This window comes from Electrophorus electricus, chromosome 23 (genome assembly GCF_041902795.1).
Source record: "Electrophorus electricus isolate QZ-2024a chromosome 23, ASM4190279v1, whole genome shotgun sequence".
Lineage (NCBI taxonomy): Eukaryota > Metazoa > Chordata > Actinopteri > Gymnotiformes > Gymnotidae > Electrophorus > Electrophorus electricus.
This window is the reverse complement of record NC_137519.1, coordinates 1912443-1918919: the sequence shown is the minus strand read 5'-3', so window position 1 is coordinate 1918919 and position 6477 is coordinate 1912443.

The following is a 6477-nucleotide window of genomic DNA, read 5'->3' as shown; positions in this document are numbered from 1 at the left end:
ACACCCTTAGTATGTGTGTGTTCATGTTTCAAATGTGTAAGTAAAACTCTTTACAATGTCTCGTGTAATAAATCAAAATCCTGTAGAATGGATCTTGGGCTGAACTGGTTCTGTTGGCCCTTCTTCGTTACCTAAACAGGTTGGAAAGATGACCATACAATTGCCACAGTCTGCAGGGGTAGTACACCATAAGCAACATAATTACATCAACTCCAAAATCAATACTAAACATTATTCAAATAAATACATAAAATTCTTAAAGTTAAAATTGGGAATTGCTACAGGTTTGAAGGCCAGTTTTCAGTCTGGCAATAGCAAGACCCAAGATCTGCGGTGATGTTTTAATATTCAACTGTGTGCTCCATTTAAACTCAACCCCAAATTATTCTAGTGATTCCAGACTAGATCTTTTTGTTTGGTACAATCAAAAAGAATTGTGGTACAGCATTAAACAGGTTTAGCCCCAGTATTTATAAATGGCTTCTTTGACACACTTACCATCGCTCGACCCAAGATAAATAGATGGTGTCCTGATAATGGAGGAAGACCCATGGATGGTGTCATCTGAACTGACTGACAGGTGACTTTTTTCTCACCATTGTGAGCAGTCTACAGTGCTTCAATCTCCTATGAAAATGAAAACAAGGAGTTAACCAGGATCTCACAAGTGCACAAAGCCATTCTTTTAAAACATAACATGAAAGTGCTAGCTAGCTGCAATGATAGTGTGTGTGTGTGTGTGTGTGTGTGTGTTTGAGAGAGCGTGAGTAATATATCCACTTTACCCTAAGCTGATGCAGGTTTTTCATCAGCCCCTTCATTGATTGAAAGATTCCATCCACATTTTTTATCATGCGCTGCCGTATGCTTGCTCGTGATTGGCAGGGCCTCGTTTCATGCCTCAGCATCTCCAGGTGTGAACGGCCTTTTGGTGACTGGCAAGGCATCTCCTGCCCTTCTTGCTGTGAGGACAATGATGTCACTTTCTGCTTCTGACTGGCAGCCTCTAAAGGATCCAAGGATCCAAGGATCAACAGTCTTAGTGTCCTGACTGGCAGAACACAAAGGGTGCAAAAAAGTTGGTAAATATCTGAGCCTGCTAAAATTCTATTTATAAAAACACCACCACCACCACCACCAGAAATATACTGTTTAACTATCATAGTGCAACAATGACTGTGTAACGGAGTGTAACAAATTCTTACCATCTTGAAGAGCAGCATCAGCCATTTTAGCTCGTCCTCCCACATAACCCTGCCCACCAGTATGCATGTAGGCTTCTGATTGGTCAGTTGGGATAGCTGTTGATCCTTGCTTGGTGGCTTCACTGCCTCCAGAGGCCGAGGAGATGGTCTTTTCTAACAGGTTCTTCCATCTGTGGAAACATCGCTAAAGCCATCAGGTCCCAATTTCTACAACAGCACAATGTTGTTAAAATCATCTGAACATAAATGGCCTGACACCATAAATGTTATCACAAAACAGACACAGCAGTGCTGACTGGTTGACCTTGATGAGAAGATGGTGGGTCAGAGAGAGACAAAAAAACAAACTCACGTGTTTTTCTCAGAGGAAGTCCCAGCCACCAGCTCGTATATCTGTCTCTCTGATGTACTGATCACATACAAGGCCTTGTTATCTGATAGAGAAGAGCAGGTTGTCAAACAATGTATTCAAACTAACCCACATGCAATTTCTAACTGGCTTCTTAATTTTTTAAAAATAAAATAAAGACATAGTTATTCCAGACCCATTCATCTATTCTGGCTATTCATAGCTGTAAGAATAACTACAAATATACCTGTAGCCACAGATCTGACAAGAGATGAATCCAAGCGAACAACGGGGCAAAAGGGGGTTTTGAGGTCCGTGTTCCTACCCCAAACCCCACCCAGTGAGCGCGCTGGACATCGCAAGATCAAACGGTCACCTGAACCCCTTTGGAGTAGCACCAACATGTCTGAGAGAAGCAGAGCATGAATGTCTGGAACACACACACACACACACACACACACACACACAGAGTGAGAATGGACCTGTCAAGTAATCATTTGCAAGAGGAAAAACAAAAATGTATGCAAGCTTGCACACAGATCACTGAAAGCATCCATTCACATTAAAAGTCCTTGAAACATGTGTATACACACGTATGAACATACAGGCAGATGCAGGTGTACACACACACACACACACACACACACACACACACACACACACACAGTTATTCAGACCATGTCATGTGTGAGGTAGCAGGGAACCAAATAACTCCAAGTCAGCATAGCACCATGCTCTCAATAGCTGCATTCCCCAGAGTTAACAGTGATTTGTTCAGCTGTGATGATCTCTTACCTATAGCTTTATCTTTGTTAACTTTCCAAGTCAACCGTCCTTCGTGGATCAGTTTTTTAGTGGTCAGGTCCAGATTCTACATAGAAAAAGAATATAGTTAATAATTCATACTCTGGATCAGGTGCTCCAAGACCAGAGAAGCTGTTTGGAAGGCAGATGGTGGATACATAGTAAGGCCGTACCTTGAACTGAGCAGCGACAGGACTGGCCTGCCTCTCCAGAGGGGACAAGTCTAGCCTGCGCTGATAACGGCTGAGCTGTCGCCGGTGCTCCGTCTCCCTGACGACCTCATTGACAGCTCGTAGTATCCCACGGCAGCACGCCTGTGCCCTCAGCAATGGCTGCAGGTCTGGAGAACCAGCTGTTGTGGGGGCACATACTAGTGTTAATCCAGGAGAAAGGGTGTGTGTGCTTGCCTCCTTGGTAAGCTGGTATGTGTGTGTATACTGAAGTGTTTTCATGGTTCAATACATTGTATGTGAGTGTTTCTATACATGCCTTCTGTGTGTCTGATGATGTTATCCAGCAGCAAGGGGTATTTGGTGAGTCTCTGCATCTCAGACACTAGAAGGTCCTTTAACTGTAGTCGGCGGCAGTGAGGGCTGGCTTCACATTCCTAACACACACACACACACACACACGAATGAGCCAAGGACATCTAAGTCCAAATGTGGATTCTGTTGACTGCAACACCAATTTATACCTAAAACAGCATCACTAGAAGTTATGTGCTGCAATAAAAGTCAAATCTAAAAGACTGGATAGTCTCCAATTCAAAATATGGGTCAACCAATTCACAACCCAGCCCACTAACAAATATGGCAGAAGCTCTAGTGTTTGTAGGTTTGTCCAAAGGCTTTATACCTCTAAAAAGTGTTACCTGTATAAGGTGCGCGAAACGCGGGTCTTTGCGTTTATTTTTAATGAGCTCCAGTGCCTGACTCTGCTGACTGCACAGGTGAGACACCTGCTCCTGGAACTCCTCTCCTGCAGCGTCTTCAAACTAACACGCACACACACAAACACATTAGCTACTGACATATCAAGTAAAGCAACAAGTATATCCCACACTACACAGAACAACCACTTCATTTTAGACAGCACCAAAAGATGATGTGAACTAGAAAGGGAGTAACACTAGCCAGCTCTCACTCTAGACACCATGATGTCTCCTATGCCTTGAACTATAGGAGAGTCCCTCAGCCTCTTCATGGACTCACACAGATTCGCTGAAACACAAATGCAACACCACAAAACAGAATCTGTTTAAGCGAGCCAGTGTGTATGTGGTTTGTTAGAAAGTTGTGTCAGTGGGCAACAAAACTCTACTTGTGTCATGAAGGCCACCGCAGAAACAACATGTACAGCCTCCAGTCCATACCTGCTCACAGTAATGGCATGGTGCCAATAGCTGATATTGTTCTGTCATTAAATTCCCAGTTTGGGTGGCTTTTACACTTCTTTAATCTTGATTATGATTTAGACACCAAGTAGGCTTCAGAAATTTAGGTTTGAAAACACACTAAGACAAATGGAGCGGATTTGCACGCACGCACACACACGCGCACACAGAGAGACTGACCATGAAGACTGTAGACCTGGGGCAGGTTGGGGAAGATACAGGAAAGTTCTTCGACGGTCAAAAGGTTCCTCATCTTCTGGAAGAACACCTGATCGAGAACCCTGAGAGTCCGCAGGTGAGACGCTTCCGTTGTGAACAGCTCTGAGGAAGAGGATATAGCAAAGTCACTACAATTTCTTACAAACGTTACACAATTCAGAATTCCACATGTTCATGAGTCAGGATAGAATTACCATATGTGCATAATAAATAGAATACTGTATGTTCAAAAGATTTAGTAGCTATTTAGTTTAAGTTAGATCAGTAAATAATTTTTTTTCATTTTACATGTTAACTGTGTACTGGGAGTTGTCTTTTATAGTCAGTTGCTGTGCACCACATTTGCTGTTTTACCATATATGACAGCCTGCCGTTCGATCTCCCGGGAGCCGAGAGAGGCGAGTGTGTGCGGCTCCACTGTCTCCTGCCAGTTCTGACAGTGGACCGTGTCCTCTTCCAAAGGAGGTGCATCAGGCAACAACGCCAGTGGTGTATCCACACTCCTACAGGAAGAGAAGGAGGCATGGGGAAAGAGAGAAAGAGAGACAGAGCTTCAGCAGCAACTAACTAAGATAAATCAAGGTGATGGATATGGATGTTAAAGAACTGGACAGCAGGTGTGCATGTGTGCTCATTAGCATCAGACTAATGAGGTGTATATAGTTATAATTACATCTCAGTCATGCTCATGGATCTCTGCGTCCTGCTGCAAGGCGGTGACATACCTGTCCAGAGTAGATGCTGGAGGCCGGACATTCATGGCTCAGGAACCTCAGCAGCTCTTCCACTAGTGTGTCTAGTGAAATATGTTCAATGTTGGATGATCTCTTTAGTGTTCGTTTCAGTATCGGTTCATCAAGAACACCTTTTCTGAACGGGTTATCACACACAACAATGGTCCTTAAAAAGTCCACATTACCTATTATGATGTAATAAACCGAGGTGTGGGAGCTGCAGTACTGATCTAAGCCAGTTAGCTAGCTAGCTATGTTCTTGCCCAGACACTTTAATGGCTCATGGCTGGTGCAATGACACAATATTCAACATTTCCTTCTGATTCTACTTTTAATTCTGTGACATTAGCTAAGCAACTATAAAGCTACTCTTGTCCAAAAATGCCAGTGTCGTTAGACGTATCAAAACGTATCAAACATAGCTTTAGCTAGGCTAGCTACTCAGACCTTCTATGAAACAATCACAACTTAGTAAATTCATAGTTGTTAATCACAGTAAAGTGTTTTTTCTTTTTGTTGTTTGAAAAGAGTTACCTTGTTACCTTGCTAGCTAACAGTTAGCTAGTAACAATGCCATCAAAAGTAGTTCTCCACTGATACAAGATAGCTAAGAGAAGTTTGGCTCAGAATGTGACTGATTGAAAAACAAAAATACATCACAAATAGCGTTATGCAATAATACCTAACGTGCATACATCAAATACAAACAGTCCCCAATGCAAACCTCTTTTACAAGGCAGCTATTTAGCGTCTGCTACTTCTGCAAAACAAACTCAGTCTTGCATGTTAGTGTTAGCTATCCAGCTAGCTAGGCATTGCTCCAGGACAGGTTTTAGTATAGCCAAAATAATTTGATTGCCTGTTAATTTTTTTAAAAGGTTGATGTAGTGATGTGACGTTCTACTAAGCGTGCCCTGATAAAAAGCTAATAAAATAGCTAAGGGCCAGATTCTGTTATATCATTAGTTAATGTCGTGTCCGTTGACGCAGGAACCAGTGCGTTACCCTGTGACCTTTTATTAATGCAGAGCTCTGGAGATGTCACTTCACAACACAGTGCGAGTGAGACCTAAAGCATAACTTTGCAACAGACAGACTTATATTTCTCTCGCCTTGTGACACTTCTGCTTTTGTGTTTTTCCATCTCAGCCGTCACCTCTGTTTGACCGTCTCGTACACGTGTCTTCTTGCATAATCACACATATGCACGTCTAGGGCATTTCCTGTTATGTCTGGACATACAGTAATTATTTTATTTATTCAAGGATTAGTCCTATTCCATTCTGCGCATTATTCTCTACTAGTGTAAGCTTAGCATTCATTTAATTTCTGAAACCCCACAATTCCCCCTTTTGATCTCTACAAAGAGATCACCAATCACACTCCTTTATTCTGGCATCTCCTGTCTCTACGTCCCTTTCCCCCTGTATCAGTGGCATCATCGTGGTACCCTCATGCACATCTTTCCTTTCTATCATAGCTGAGATTAGTCTAACCATTAACGCCCTAATACATGGAATACAGCAGCACCCGCATGTCACAGCAATTCCCGTGAATGTGGCTAATGAAACCATCAATGACACAATTAAGTCTTTCCACTGACCGAACCGGCTCACCATCCAGGATTCCAACTGGTTGTTTATGCCTGAATTCTCATGCATTTCCTCTGATAGGGTCTTCAAACCATCCAATGCTCTACTAACTGACCCATCCGGAGCGGTATTATTAGGAATGAATGTACAACACATATCCTCAAGCATAGCGCAGACGCCC